Source organism: Thalassophryne amazonica, chromosome 5 (assembly GCF_902500255.1).
Source record: "Thalassophryne amazonica chromosome 5, fThaAma1.1, whole genome shotgun sequence".
Classification (NCBI taxonomy): Eukaryota; Metazoa; Chordata; class Actinopteri; order Batrachoidiformes; family Batrachoididae; genus Thalassophryne; species Thalassophryne amazonica.
This window is the reverse complement of record NC_047107.1, coordinates 64485625-64501335: the sequence shown is the minus strand read 5'-3', so window position 1 is coordinate 64501335 and position 15711 is coordinate 64485625. Positions and strand designations below refer to the sequence as shown.

General features: G+C 42.5%; 1 protein-coding gene and 1 long non-coding RNA gene across 3 annotated transcripts in view; both read left to right on the top strand.

Annotated features, from left to right (window-relative positions):
• ntrk2a (neurotrophic tyrosine kinase, receptor, type 2a) overlaps positions 1 to 15711 on the top strand; it is a 274950-nt gene that overhangs the window by 92280 nt on the left and 166959 nt on the right. The gene's annotated exons all lie outside the window — the stretch shown is intronic.
• LOC117510648 lies at positions 1636 to 15201 on the top strand. The gene is made up of 3 exons (XR_004560779.1): positions 1636 to 1646; positions 10209 to 10214; positions 15085 to 15201. It is a non-coding gene; the product is annotated as an uncharacterized LOC117510648 (long non-coding RNA).

Sequence of the window (15711 nt, the reverse complement as noted above, 5' to 3'; positions counted from 1 at the left end):
CATTTATGGATGATGGAGACCACTGTGCTCACTGGGACCTTCAAAGCAGCAGAAATGTTTCCTTCCCCTTCCCCAGATTGGTATCTCGAGACATCTTGGAGGTCTACAGACAATTCATTTGACTTGGTTTGTGTTCTGACATGCACTGTCAACTGTAGGACCTTATATGTAGACAGGTGTGTGGCTTTCCAAATCATGTTCAATCAACTGAATTTACCCCAGGTGGACTCCAGTTAAGCTGTAGAAACATCTCATGGATGATCAGTGAAAACAGGATGCACCTGACCTCCATTTTGAGCTTCATGGCAATGGCTGTGAATACTAATGTACATGAGATTTCTTAATTTTTTTTAATACATTTGCAAAAGTCATGAAAAAATTCACATTGTCATTATGAGGTATTGTGTGTAGAATTTTGAGGAAAAAAATATTTTCATTCATTTTGGAATCAGGCTAACATGACAAAATGTGGAAAAAGTGAAGCGCTGTGAATACTTTCTGGAGGCACCGTACAACCTCCTGCAGGCCCTCAGATGGAGCTGTTGAATTCTGAAAGTCTATGGAAGTTAGTCCAACTGTGGAATCGCACAGTTTTCATTTCGTGTCCTGTCATTTTTAGTTTTTTTATCCAACAAAGATGGTTCTGTGGATTAATACCGCTTGCGATACTTGTGGAATAAAATAATTTAGTTTATTTTTTTGCTTTGGGGTTTTTTTTTTTTCTTCAATTTTACAGTGGTCGTCAAGTGGATTATTAACTACATGGTTGGACAAGTGTATGCCATGACTAGCAAACAGAACACATTTTGGCCCTTACACTTTATCTGTTGAACCCTCTTGCTATACCAAGCCACAACATCTGTCCTGTGAACTACCCTACAGAACCGTCTACAGGCCAAACTGGCAACTATCCAGGGCAGAACGGTTATCCATTCCTGCTGAAAGTGTCCGTGTATCTGGTACAGCCAGGCCATACATGGGCATCCACTTGGCTTTGTCCAGTTGGTGGGATCCTCAGCACTAGAACACCATGCATCATGTGCAGGGAAATGGCAGGGTACACCCTGGACAGGATGCCAGTCTATCACAAAGTCATATAAAGACAAACACATACCTTTGGCCATTTAAAGTTTCCACTTCACCCAACCCGCATGTCTTTAGAACTGGGAGGAAGCCAGAGGGAACCCACGTGAACATGGAGAGAACATGCAAAGTCCACACAGAAAGGATGAGGTGGCACGCAATCCCAGGACCTTCTTGCTGTGAGGCAACAGTGGTAACCACCAAGCCACCATGCCACCTAACAGAGACCATGGTTATAGTATATTATACGTATATGATGATGCTTGTCTCAGAGATTGAAAAAGAGAGCGAGAAAGTAAGAGAAAGAATCCTTGTTACATGTGAATTTTTTCTTCACTCTTCCACTTTTTTCTTACCTTACAGTTGCCATAGCACACTATCATTTTAATATTGCCCTGCTGTAGTTGACTAGTGACGATATGTGCAGGCAGAGTGTACATGTGTTGTGAAGCCACTTATCTCAGTTTGACTGTTGCACTCTTTGTGCAGTGCTTTAGACCAGATTTTTGCTGTTCTAGGCTTAAACATTTTCTGATAATGAAAGATATTAACACACGAGCTCTGTGATGGACCACACCTCTTTTTTAATGCAGCACACCCACAGGAGCTCAAGTGGTATTGTTATTTGGAGAAAGCAGGCACTGGGTGTGAAGATGACAACTGCTTCAGGTGTAAATTAGCATTAAGGCTTGCACTGGGCTTTGTGCTGAGCGTAAAATAGGGCCTCAGACACACAGGTACGTGTAACTGAAAATGTTTGAGCATTGGCAGAGATTCTTGGCAGTGTTATTTAGTGTGTCTGGATGCGTTTGTAGCAAGCAGTTGTGCTTCTGTGCAGCATTTTCTGCACAGCAGGAGGGAGAGACAAAGTGCCACAGAAGGGGGAGAAAAAGAGGGAGAAAGACAGATGGACCAGCAGCAGTACTGAGTGATTGGGAGCAGCACTATAACACATAGAGTTTTATTGATGGACTGATTGATCATTTGCGATCTGGATTGAACCATAATGCCTTTGTCATCTTGGCTGTGGCTTGCCATCACTGGTTCATGCTCAGGTCAGCAGCTCTGCTCAGTCCGTCAGTGCTGGAGAGAAAAGAATCTCAGGATGATTTCAGTCCTGCTTTTCTCCATGAATCTATGTGGAGGAGAAGCTTCAGAGACACATCAGATCTGATTTACTGACGTGTTTCTCAACGTTCGCTCAGTGCCAAGTTGTACGATTTTGCTGAGGTGTCCTTGGGGTTTTTGGCTGACAAAATACAACTGAGGAATATCATGCGCAACAAAGTAAGAAAATCTATGAGCCTGGCGTATAGATAAAAAATAAAGGTGTATCATGAAAACAGGCTGAATTCACAGACAGATGTATAAAAATGGGATTCAAATTTTAATATGTGATGCAGCACTAATCGAAACTGCAGCGTTCTAATGAGTCATTTTTTCACCTCAAGGGTTTCATCTGTCTGCATTTTGCATGAATGACACAGAAACTACTGCTGACTTTGAAATATTTATGAATGGACAGGTGCTGTGGGCAGATCTGATGGTTCCTGTGACATCAGGAAGTGTCCTGATGGATGGGGTTGAAGGTCTGCAGTCTGACTGCTCAGTGCTGTCTAAGATACCCGAGCGTCAGGACACAAAAAGAGAGCATTTGCGTGTAGCTGACAGGTATGCTGCGTGACATGGTCGGCTTCTGTTGGTCGTTGCATGCTGGTGCCATGGCAACCTGCGTCATTCCCAGCCTGTGCCGCTCCGAAACTAAATCACAATTGCTGGGTGAGCCTTGGAGAGTGGTGAATCACTCCATGAGTGAATCATACACAGACAGGCACCAGGCAACACCTGGGACACACTTAAGTTGGCGGTAAAGATGGAGGACAGACGGGGAACATCAACTCTTAAAATTCATTATTGCAGTGAGGCGCCACAAGCTGAAAGATCTTCTGCTGTGCTTGCTGCCTTTGTTTAGTGACTCACTCAGTGAAAAGAGAGAAAAAAAAAAATCAATCCTCTTATGAGTCCTGACTGACACGGCACTGAAACAGACCCTCTACAGGTTTTGAGGTTGGAAATTGTAGCCTCCTATCTGGATGGTGCTTTGAGCATCAAATGCCAAAACTGTAACATTCATTTTTTTAAAAATATTTAACACAAATTCAAACAACAGGTAGTGACACAGAACTTTTTTATACGTTTTTATACTTCCTAACTGGTACAAGTAATACAAGGTCTATTAGAAAAGTATCCAACCTTATTATTTATCAAAAACCATATGGATTTGAATCACATGTGATTGCATCAGACAAGCTTGAACCCTTGTGCGCATGCGTGAGTTTTTCCACGCCTGTCGGTTGCGTCATTCGCCTGTGAGCAGGCTTTGAGTGAGGAGTGGTCCAGCCCCCTCGTCGGATTTTCATTGCCAGGAAATGGCGGAATGCTTTTGGGCTTTTTTTCCATCAGAATTTTTTCAGAAACTGTTAGAGACTGGCAGCTGGAAACCATTAGAAAAATTTATCTGGCTTTCGGTGAAAATGTTACGGGCTTGGTAGAGAATAAGGAGTGTTACTGTCGCTTTAAGGATGGCCCCCAGCGGCTGTGGGGCGCGCCGCGCTCCGAAGCCGCCATCGACAGGCTGAGCGACCATTTCATTTCTAAACGGATGGCTGTCTGGATCCGTGACCATCGTGTGCCATTTCTCTGGTTATCACAAGAGCTGGACATCAACCATTTTCCGGCAGATTTCACTTTTAACAAGAGATTTTGTCATGGAAAGCGGAGCGGAGGCTTCACGTGTCATGACGGATTCGCTAATGGAGCGAGACAAAACCACCTCCGTTTTGGTCTCACAGGACAGCTTTGAGATGGCGTTCAGACAGCTGTCGGTGGTTTTTCAGTCGAGTGATTATCCGAGAAATTGTGGATGTGCCTGGACATGCCAGAACATGTCCTGTGAGGCTTCATCACGGCGTTGCTTTGCGCCATGCGGCACCGCCGCGACACGTGGAATTCCTCCGCACGTCTGTCTCAATGTGCCGAAAAAGTGCTGATGTCCAGGTCTTTTCACAATTCCTGTGCTAGTCAGACAACGTCCCGGATAAAACACAGCATCCAGTTTGGAAATGAACTGCACATTCCACTGTTCCAGGAGTTTTTGTCATGGAAAGAGCGGAGGCTTCGCGTGTCGCGGCGGTGCCGCATGGCGCAAAGAAATGCCGTGATGAAGCCTCACGGGACATGTTCTGGCATGTCCAGGCACAGCCACAATTTCTCGGATAATCACTCGATGGAAAAACCACCGACAGCTGTCTGAACGCCATCTCAAAGCCATCCTGTGAGACCAAAACGGAGGTGGTTTTGTCTCGCTCCAGCAGCGAATCCATCGTGGCACGCGAAGCCTCCGCTCAGCTTTCCATGACAAAATCTCTTGTTAAAAGTGAAATCTGTCGGAAAATGGTTGATGTCCAGCTCTTGTGATAACCAGAGAAATGGCACACGATGGTCACGGATCCAGACAGCCATGCGTTTAGAAATGAAATGGTTGTCCAGCCTGTCGATGGTGGCTTCGGAGCGCAGCGCGCCCCACAGCCGCTGGGGGCCGTCCTTAAAGTGACAGTAACACTTCTTATTCTCTATCAAGCCCATAACATTTTCACCGAAAGCCAGATAAATTTTTCTAATGGTTTCCAGCTGCCAGTCTCTAACAGTTTCTGAAAAAATTCTGATGGAAAAAAAGCCCAAATCATTCCGCCATTTCCTGGCAATGAAACAACGACGAGGGGGCTGGATCACTCCTCACTCAAAGCCTGCTCACAGGCGAATGACGCAACCGACAGGCGTGGAAAAACTCACGCATGCGCACGAGGGTTCTGACACAATCACACGTGATTCAAATCCATATGGTTTTTGAAAAAAATAATAAGGTTGGATACTTTTCTAATAGACCTCATATGTCACAAAATTCTGCACTCTTTGTCACCACTTTATACACCACTTTATATTCTCCACATTGTCATTATTAAAGAGCTCCAGAATCACACAGCTGAGTAATTATGTCTTGAGCTGAAGTGATTATTCATTTGTCTTAATAACTGATATTAAAAATGCCAAACTTTTTGTTTGCAGTGATTAAAAATGCATGTGTTTTTTGTTTTTCTTTTAATTGATTCCAGTGTAAAGTATGGTGGCCGAGAGGGGCCACGATGCATCTAAATTAAAGCTATACGGCCACCCAAATTTCACTAAACTTGCAAAATTTAGTTCCTGCTGAAATCCAAGCATTATAATGCCGGATTATGTTAGAAACGTCCTGTAAAATTACAGCTCATTTTAATAAACAGAAAATATTTATCTGGAGTGAATTCCATAATGAATATTTTCTTTTCTTTTTAATGCCGTGTGCAGCAGGGCATGCATGTGGGCATGCATGAGCTTTTGAAAAGACCGGAAGTTACCTTAACACCGCAGATGATGTGTATGCACGTAATGTGCACTCTGAAGTCAATGAGATGTCTCGTAAATCACCTTCAAAGGTGTTATCAGGTTACAAAAAGAGCATTTTTAGTTTTAGAAGTGTTTATTTCTTGCTAGCTTTTAAAAAATTATATGAGAAACATGTTAGATTTACACAGAAATGCAGTGGTTTCGTGTTTTCTGCCATGGTGGATTAGCAGCCAGCGAGAAACCAGCCAGTGACGTCATGGTGGCTCTCTGCTCTGATTGGCTTTCACAGTGTCCTTCCCATTATGCCTTGTGCAAGTCTGGGGAATCCCCAACATGATCTATGATGTCACTGTCAGACGGTATTGGTCTGTACCGTTGCTGCTGTAAGTAGTTCAAGTCCGTCTGTTCTTTTGAAAATTTAGCTTTCAGGGGAGCTTTTTGTTAATTTTTTCTTGACAATGTGAATTTCAATCATCTTGGCACTGTCACATTATGAATCCCTTATTTAAAGGCTAATAATTAAAAATACAGTGGTGCCAAAGAAAATTCTTTTCATGCCTAATGCTGCGTTCACACCGGGCGCGACCAGACGTCACAAATTCGCGGGGGTCACGTGGCGACGGACGCGCCATCATCGCCCGCTGTGTCACTCTGCTTTTGCTGCGAAAATTCGCCCCGGTGCATCATCAAATAGGAGGAGCTTCCATTCCGCTCGCTGGCTCCGGTTGTCAGTCAAGTTAACTAGATGGACCTTGATCACATGGAGCGAGTTGTTGTGGAAAGCTGACAAACGTCATGAGACGTTCCCAATTCGGGGAGTATCATTATTTGCTGCAGGAGCTGCGTCTGGATGACGGCCACTTTTAGCGGTCCTTCCGCCTCTGCAGGACCCAGTTTGAGGACCTCCTGTCCCGTTCATGCACGCACATGTAAACAATAAAAAAAAAAGAAAGAAACTCCGCTCCCCCTCCCGTGGGGCTGCTGCTTGCTCCAAAAACTCTGTCATAATTGTGTTTAGAAACCAGTCACCATTTGTTTTATTATACATCTGTGTAGTTAATAAGTAAAATAATCTCCATGGACGATTCGCTCGTGCGCGCACGTAAAATGAAAAGAGAAAGAAACTCCACTCCTCCTGCTGCGGGGCTTCTGTTCGCTCCAAAAACTCTGTCATAATTGTGAAATAAAGGACAAAAGAGACACAAGTCCTGCTCACAGGCTGCTACCAGAGACAGGACATGTTCACATCTTCAGTCAAACTCCAGACATCTCCACGTCACTACATACGATATTCAGTCCCTGATTGGTCATCGTGGCGCGATGAGACGAAAAAGTTCAGATTTTTCAACTTGGGGAGGAGGGCAATGCAGCGTGACGCGACGCAATGTCGAGCCACAAACTCGCCAGTCACTCAAAATCGCTTCACTCGCGTCGCTTCATTCGCGTCGATCGCGTCTCGCTGCGTGACTTGGCGCCAAAAAATGTCGTTCCATAGGGATTACATGGCAACCTGTCACTGCTGTCACTCGCCTCGCGCCCGGTATGAACGCGGCATTAAATCTAAAAAAGCTTACTGGCACTACACATTTAAGACAACACAGGCATATATAAAAAGCATTTACAAGCACAAATAAATGGACTGCATTTATATAGCACTTTTCCATCTGCATCAGACGCTCAAAGTGCTTTACAATAATGCCTCACATTCACTCTGATGTCAGGGTGCTGCCATACAAGGTACTCACTACACACCGGGAGCAACTTGGGGATTAAGGACCTTGCCCAAGGGCCCTTAGTGATTTTCCGGTCAGGCTGGGATTTGAACAGAGGATCCTCCCAGGCAGTAACATTAATTAGGTTTAAAATAACGATTTCTACTACTTAACCTTTGTGCTCACCATTCGTATGGTTACAGCTATCAATAATTGCAAACGGTCCGCCCCTAAAAATTGGCCCACCCTGCCTCCACTGTGCATGCGTCATTTATGACCACAGCAGCCCCTGTGAGACAGACTCTCTTCACTCAAAGCAATCAAATGGATTAATGGGATGATTAACCATTAGATGAAAAGGTATACCTCTTAAATCATTCTAAAGCAGTTTTAAGCAGAAACCAGGCCGTTTTAAGCAGAAACGAGACGATAATCAGTGACACCTTGAAATGATGGATGCGCAGTGAAGGCAACAGCTAGCAGCCCATGTGGCTGTGGCACTCTGATCACTTCCTCCGTCTTTTCTCGTGTAATAATGCTAAATTTATGTGGAAAAAAATGATTGTTGTACAAAAGCTTCAGATAACTGTCGCTGAGATCATCTAAGAAATCTGTGCTGCAGTATTTATCATTTAATGTGATATTTATTGAGGTTGGTGCCAGTTAGCAGTTTTAGCAGCTTTCATGTCACTGAAAAAAATCTATGCAAATTGTTACATCACTTTTTCTCATTGAGACAGCAGTTCCTTTTTTAGAGTGTAGTTTGATCATTGTAGGTTTAGTAAATCTGCGATTAATGAGGAAATAAAATGTCATAATGTTTCAATACCCATACCCAAACAAACATTATGAATCCCACTGCTCAGTCCCCCAAAATATAAAAGTATAAAAACACCTGAACCCAAGAAGCCCATTAATTGTTGGCTCCATTGTGGACGGTAAGATGGGGGCATGTTTGGGTTTCTTTCATACACCATCCTGGTCACACAAGATAATGCCAACACTCCACCTCTGTCCATTTATGAGTTAGTGGAGATGTGATGGGCACTGCATCAAATGTATTGACCATGCACTTGCCCCCTTTTTTTCATATTTACAAACAGAATACCATGGGTATTCAGATGTTTGGATATGGTAAAATTTGGCATGTACTGCAGGTTACATTTGTTTTGTTTCTGGTCATATGCATTGCTGTGGACATAAACTCCTGTCAGCTGACCACCAACTGTCAGCTGGACCTGAGTGTGCATGCTAGGTGTTAAATTAAAAACAGACATCAGACAGATGCAGGACAAAAAATAATAATGCATACATAAAATAAATATCACAGAATAAAGGAACAGAGAGTGAGCCTTTTTTTCTGTCAGCTGCCGAAGTCTGCAGATAACGGTGGGCGTGTTCCTGCGACTGGCAGCTGTTTACGAGATGGAGAACACCTGTAGTGGCTTGTAGAATATGACCTGTAGAATAAGACGTATCGCTTCAGCTGACCGCCGGATCAGCGCATCGCAGTGCTGGTGAATATCATGCCATGCAGAAAATCACCACACGGCACGTGTATCTATGGGATTTCTCCACATTGTAATAAAACACATATCACATTTGCAATGCGGCCACCAGCGGATCACTGCACGCTGGACACGCCATGCCGGCTGATGTGTTCATGACAAGGGAGCAGGCTCTTCATGAGATGGGAGCCCGGCTGATGTCTTCATGAGATGAGCGTAATTCATGTAAAACATAAAAAGATGACCAAGTCATTTCATTACTTCCTGGTGTATGTCTAGGCGGAGGCTGTAACAGGAATTAAGTGTTACAAATTGTGGTGTTTTTTACATTTTTTGCTCCGCCACTGTGTGCAACTTTCCACGTGCTCACACTGTGTTTGTGTGCGCAAACACGAGTGTGCACAAAACCGTCGCCTCGGTATTATGCATGCCTGTCCAACAGTGTGTCCCCCCTGACATCAGGTGGAATGTCTTGCAGTTCACCATTTCGATTTTTGTTCGTGGATTTTCAGCCGGTTTCTGCTTCTTTTGCCCAATTAAGTGTTATGTTTGACGGAGCCCTCAAGTATGTTTGACAGCACACTCTCAAAAAATTAAAAGGACTAACATACCAAATTGCCTTTCCTTAAAGGTATAGTCCTTCTCTCTCTTTTTTAACCATTTCATTTTTCACCACTACTTAAATATTTTGTTCCTCACTATTCAAATGAGGGATTGACATTAAGATCAAAATTTGTCTTGTCTGAAAAAAAATTCAAGATTTTGATCCATGTGGGTTAAAATGCATGACAAGACACCGTGACATGCTGGCAAGCTGAGTTTTGCAGCATGTTATTTGAGGCTCAGATGGCAGTGTTATGTGACGATCATGATGTCTCAAATACACTGGGACAAATGCATGATTATTGGCATCGCAGAGAAAAAAATGCAGTAGACTTTCAACTGAAATTAAAAAAGGGCGGAGGGGGGAGAACAAGGTAGAAAGACAGCAATGGGCATTGCAAATAAGTATAGACCTTTGGAAAACTCTGAATAATTTGTATGAATATCTGTTGGACAGGTACAACACTCACACAGGTTTGTTCTGTCTGTTGTTATGAACTTTGAACCTTTTTCATGCGCTTCCTCCTTTGCATCAAGACCATACGGAGTGAAGTAATGGTATTCTCATTGGAATACCCCCAGAATATGTACTTTTCAGCAACAAAACTATGTAGCTTTAATTTGGTGATATACCACAGAAATTAAGATACTTCATAATAATTAAGTAAATTTAATCGCTTCTGAGAATGAGTACCTTCAAATCTGAGACCATGGTCCTCTGTTTGGAAAAGGGTGGATTGTCCCCCTTGAGGTCAGGGGAGAGTTATTGCCCCAAGTGGAGCAGTTCAACTATCTTGAGGTCTTGTTCAAGAGTAGGGGTACGCTAGAGCATGAGATCGATAGACACATTGGGGCGGAGTCTGATGTTTTATGGATGCTGTACCTGACTGTCATGGTGAAGAAAGAGCAGGTGAGACTCTCGATTTACCAGTTGATTTACACTCCTATCCTCACTTATGGTCATGTACTTTGGGTAATGACTGAAAGAATAAGTTCACGGACACAGGTGGCAGATTCCACCTGTCTGGTATCTGGGCTTATACTTCAGGGCAGGATAAGAAGCTCATCTCAGAGACCTGATCTTGGAGTAGAGCTGCTACTTCTTCGCATCAAAAGGAGCCAGCTGACATGGTTCAGGCATCTATTGAGGATGCTCCCAGGTCATTTCCCCAAGGAGATCTTCCAGGCACATCCAACTTAGAGGAGCCCCCAGGGAATGCCCCATACAGTGCATCTGAAAAGTATTTACAGCGCTTTACTTTTTCCACATTTTGTTATGTTACAGCCTGATTCCAAAATGGAGCAAATTAATTTTTTCCCTGAAAATTCTACTCACAACACCCCATAATGACAACATGAAAAAAAGTTTTGTTGTTGTTGTTTTTGTTTTGTTTTTTGCAAATTTATTAAAAATAAAGAACTAGGAAATCATATGTACATAAGTATTCACACCCGTTACTCAATACTTTGTTGTTGATGCACCTTTGGCAGCAATTACAGACTCAAGTCTTCTTGAATATGATGCCACAAGCTTGGTGCACCTATCTTTGGGCAGATTTGCCCATTCCACTTCACAGCACCTCTGAAGCTCCATCAGGTTGGATGGGGAACGTTGGTGCACAGCCATTTTCAGGTGTTCAATCAGATTCAGGTCTGGGCTCTGGCTGGATAACTCAAGGACATTCACAGAGTTGTCCTGCATTAATCTTTCCCTCAGTCCTGAGTAGTCTCCCAGTTCCTGCTGCTGAAAAACATCCCCACAGCAGATGTTGGCCACCACCATGCGACACTGTCGGGATGGTGCCTGGTTTTCTCCAAATATGGCCCCTGGCATTCACACCAGAGAGTTCAGTCTTTGTCTCATCAGACCAGAGAATTTTATTTCTTATGGTTTGAGAGTCCTTCAGTTGCCTTTTGGAAAACTCCAGGCAGGCTGCCATGTGCCTTTCACTGAGGAGTGACCACTTTACCATATAGGCCTGATTGGTGGATTGCTGCAGAGATGGTTGTCCTTCTGGAAGGTTTCCATCTCTCCACACAGGAATGCTGGTGCTCTAACAGAGTGACCATCAAGTTCTTTGTCACCTCCCTGATTAAGGTCCTTCTCCCCCGAGCACTAAGTTTAGATGGACGGCCAGCTCTAGGAAGAGTCCTGGTGGATCCGAACCTTTTCCATTTACAGATGATGGAGGCCACTATGCTCATTCGGACCTTCAAAGCAGCAGAAATGTTTCTGTACCCTTCCTCAGATTTGTGCCTCGAGTCTACAGACAAGTCCTTTGACTTCATGCTTGGTTTGTGCTCTGACATGCACTGTCAACTGTGGGATCTTGTATATGTAGACAGTATATTGTATATCTTGTATATGTAGACAGGTGTGTGTCTTTCCACATCAAGTCCACTCTAATGAATTTACACCAGGTGGACTCCAATTAAGCTGTAAAACCATCTCAGGGATGATCAGTGGAAACAGGATGCAGCTGAGCTCAATTTTGAGCTTCATGGCAAAGGTCGTGAATAGTTATGTACGTGTGGTTTCTTTGTTTTTTTATTTTAATAAATTTGCAAAACAAAAAACAATTTTTCACATTGTCATTATGGGGTATTGTGTGTCAAAGCTTGAGGAAAAAAAATAATTTCAACCATTTGGAGTAAAGCTGTAAAAAAACAAAATGTGGAAAAAGTGAAGGGCTGTGAATACTTTCAGGATCCACTGTAAAATGTGAATCCACTAAACTTTAACTACATAACTCTGAAGCTATTCAGTGGCATTAAGTTAAGGTGAAAAGTACAGCTCCACAATATTGACCAGTAGGATCCTTGTTTAAGATGCAAAAAGTTTGATTTTTATGATGTAAGGTGAGCCAAGTTTAATGTTTGTTTTGTTTGTTTTTCATGACTGTATATTCACTTCACATTTCCTCATTCTTCTTCACATCCCCCCCCCCCCCCCACAAAAAAAAAAAAAAAAAAACACAAGATGACAAAGCTACAAAAGTAAAGGAAAAAATGCAAGGTCTCATTTTTGGCTACCCTCATCCCATCCTTTATCATGAAGTGTCATCTACCTGGGCTGGTTTTCTCCTTTACATTCCAGCACTGATAGATATCTCAGCCACTACTTCACTGACTGCATATGGTCCTTAATTACACATCCCCCTTTCATGAACCTGCAGCAGCAGCAGCGTGAGTACTCTTCAGACAAAGAACATTACAGGCATGTGTGCTGTTACCACATGATTAAACACATTCTGCACATTCTCTTTGTCTGGATGAAAGTTCGCTCATTAAGAGGTGTTTTTCAATAAGTGAAATGAGATGCTAATAGAAAGCGAGTATCAACACCGTTCCAGACTCTCCAACCTCTGGCCCTCATTAGTTTTTGGATAGAAGGTGTTTTGACAAGAGTAAGTTGTTGTAGCAGCTGTGGCAATTATTCTTGTCCATCTTAAGTGCTTTCTTCATAAAGTTGTGCCACCTGTAGTTGTGTCATAGTTTGGAATTAAGCACCACTGAAATGTCTGTCATTTATTTTACAGTTCTATTGCCTGAGGCAGGTGAGCCCCACAATACATCAAAATTCACATTTGGGAAAACAGTTGACAATAATGAGCATAATGTATTAAAAAATTGTGAGCAACACTTTGCACATGCATCATTAGAATTTCAAAGCTGCAGCTGCAACACACATCTGCTTCGACGAGAAATGTGCTTTTGTCATCCTCCCCCCCCCCCCCCCCCCCCCCAAAAAAGAAAAGATTATTCTGCATAAGATTGTATTTTATCGATTATTGTCATTTTTTTGTTTAGTTCACTGGAACCTAAATCATCACACCTCCCTTTGTTTGACTGTTAGAGACCTTGAACTCTTAAAATAAATTAATAAAAAGGTGGGAAAAAAGAAAAAATCTTGCTCTTGAAGAGTCGAAACAGCAAATCATCTGTCTTCATCTCACCCTGCCCGCTGTGTCTTACTCTGTCATAACATGTTCTCCATCAGCACACCCACAAACTTCCTCTTTGGCCTCCTTCTTCTCCTCCTGTTTGGTGACTGCATCCTCAGCATCCTTCTCCCTGGGTCTGAGTTCCTCCTCTGCACATGTTCAAACCATCTCAGTCTCTCCTCTGCCTTTGTCTCTAAACTGTCCTACCTGAGCTGTCGCTGTGATATCTTCTTTCCTAATCTGGTCCATCCTCATGACATCCAAAGAAAATCACAACATCTCCAGCTCTCCCACCTGTGTTTTTGTTAATGCCACCGCCTCTAAGCCGTACAACATAGCTGGTCTAACTACTGTCTTGTAAACTTTCCCCTTCACTTTTGCAGATATTCAAATCACTCGTGCCAATGTTCTCCACCCACTCTACTCTGCCTACACTCTCTTCTTCACCTCTCTACCACACACTCCATTACTTTGATTAGTTTACCCACGTATTTAAACTCATCTACCTTCACTACCTCCACTGTTTGCAACCTCACAATTCCATGGTGCTCAGTCTCATTCACACACATGTACTTGATCTTGTTCCAACTGAGTTTTATTCCCATTCTCTCCAGAGTGTATCTTCACCTCTCCAGGCATCTCAACCTGATCTCTACTGTTACTACAGATCAAAATGTCATCTGTAAACATCATAGTCCAGACAGATAACTATTATTATTTTCCTTTATCAAACACTATGTATGACATCTTGCTTTATAATAATTGGAGTCTGTCTGTAGCCACCTCCCAGTTAGGTAACATCCCCACCGGATACAGCCTTCAAACTTTCCCTCAAGACCCATCATGCCATACAGAGTGACCAGAGGGTATTTAGATCTCAATGCTCACCTCCTTTTCTCCTGTGGAAAGAGAGGAACCTTTCCCCCATGCTTTAAGTGTAGGACTGTTGTTTACTACAGAGACCACTGGATGTAACTGTTGATATATTACAGCTTTGGCCTTTACTGCTATGGACAAGACCTGCAACCAGATTTCTCTTTATAGGAATTAAATCTTATGGTACAAAAAAATTGTTTGGCTGTGTGCTACGAGGCTGCTGGCTGGTTACAATAGAAGCCTTATAGATACCATCTCCATGCTATAAGTTGTGCAATCACTTACACTGAAGTGATTTATCTGACGTTTCATTGATACAACAGAAACATGTGCATGTGCACTGCTTATTGTCCATGTAGTGAGCATAGCGAGCTGATAATCTTTGAATTTTGAATTAATTTAAATTTATTTTGAATTTAATTTTGGATTTGACAATTCTCCTTAGAACTGTAAGAAGGAGAATGGTCTATTGTCTAGTGGTTAAAGCGTTGGGCTTGAGACCAGAGGATCCTCGGTCCAAATCCCAGCCTGACCAGAAAATCACTAAGGGCCCTTGGGCAAGGTTCTTAATCCCCTGTTGCTCCTGGTGTGTAGTGAGTACCTTGTATTGCAGCACCCTCACATCGGAGTGAATGTGAGGCATTATTTGTAAAGCGCTTTGAGCGTCTGATGCTGATGGAAAAGAGCTATATAAATGCAGTCGATTTAGATCTTCACTGAGTTCCTTGGAGTTTCCCCATTGTTCTGAGTACTGGTCAGTCCTGAGTGCTGTCAAACACACCCTTTTATGCTGGCAAAGAAGTCAGTGAGTCAGTCATGATCACAAACGAGGAGTTAATTGGCCTTGGCCTTGTAACGTTAAAAGACATTGTAGAAACCTAAGCACCACTTATTAAATGATTAAAGTGAATATAGGTATATATTTGAGCTTGTATGTATAATTTTAACCCTATGTGGATTGGAGAAGATCCTAAATAAATTCAGACTTGTGCACCCAATCCTTGTTTTTCAAAGTCATTAATGGTACATGTACAATTACGTTTTGTTTTTTTGTTTTTTTAAATACGACCATGTCCTTCCTGATATCAGGCAGTTTCCTGCGTGATTGTACACATGTACAATCATGCTACCCTGGCAAAAGAAAAATTCAAGGACATCATTAAAAGCCCAAAATGACCATGACATTCATACAAGTGTACAGAGTGGAATACAACATTAGAAACTGAAAGAAATGTCTAATATAGTGTTGAACAAAACAAGTCAAAGTCAGTATCCATCATAACAACAAATGACATGATCTTATGCAATAGCTAAACAAAGTAGGGGCGGGTGCTTATTTGGGCACAAATACAGTAAGGGGCATGTGATATGGTTACATCCTTAATTTCTGTCACACTTTTAAACGTGTGCGAAACATGTCATCTTACTTTGGCCATCTTACAGTAATTCTCAGTTGACCAAAACTGCAGCACTGTATGCCACTTCTTAAAATTTTGATTATTAAATAATTATGTACTTCAAAGTTCATCAGAAACATTCAAT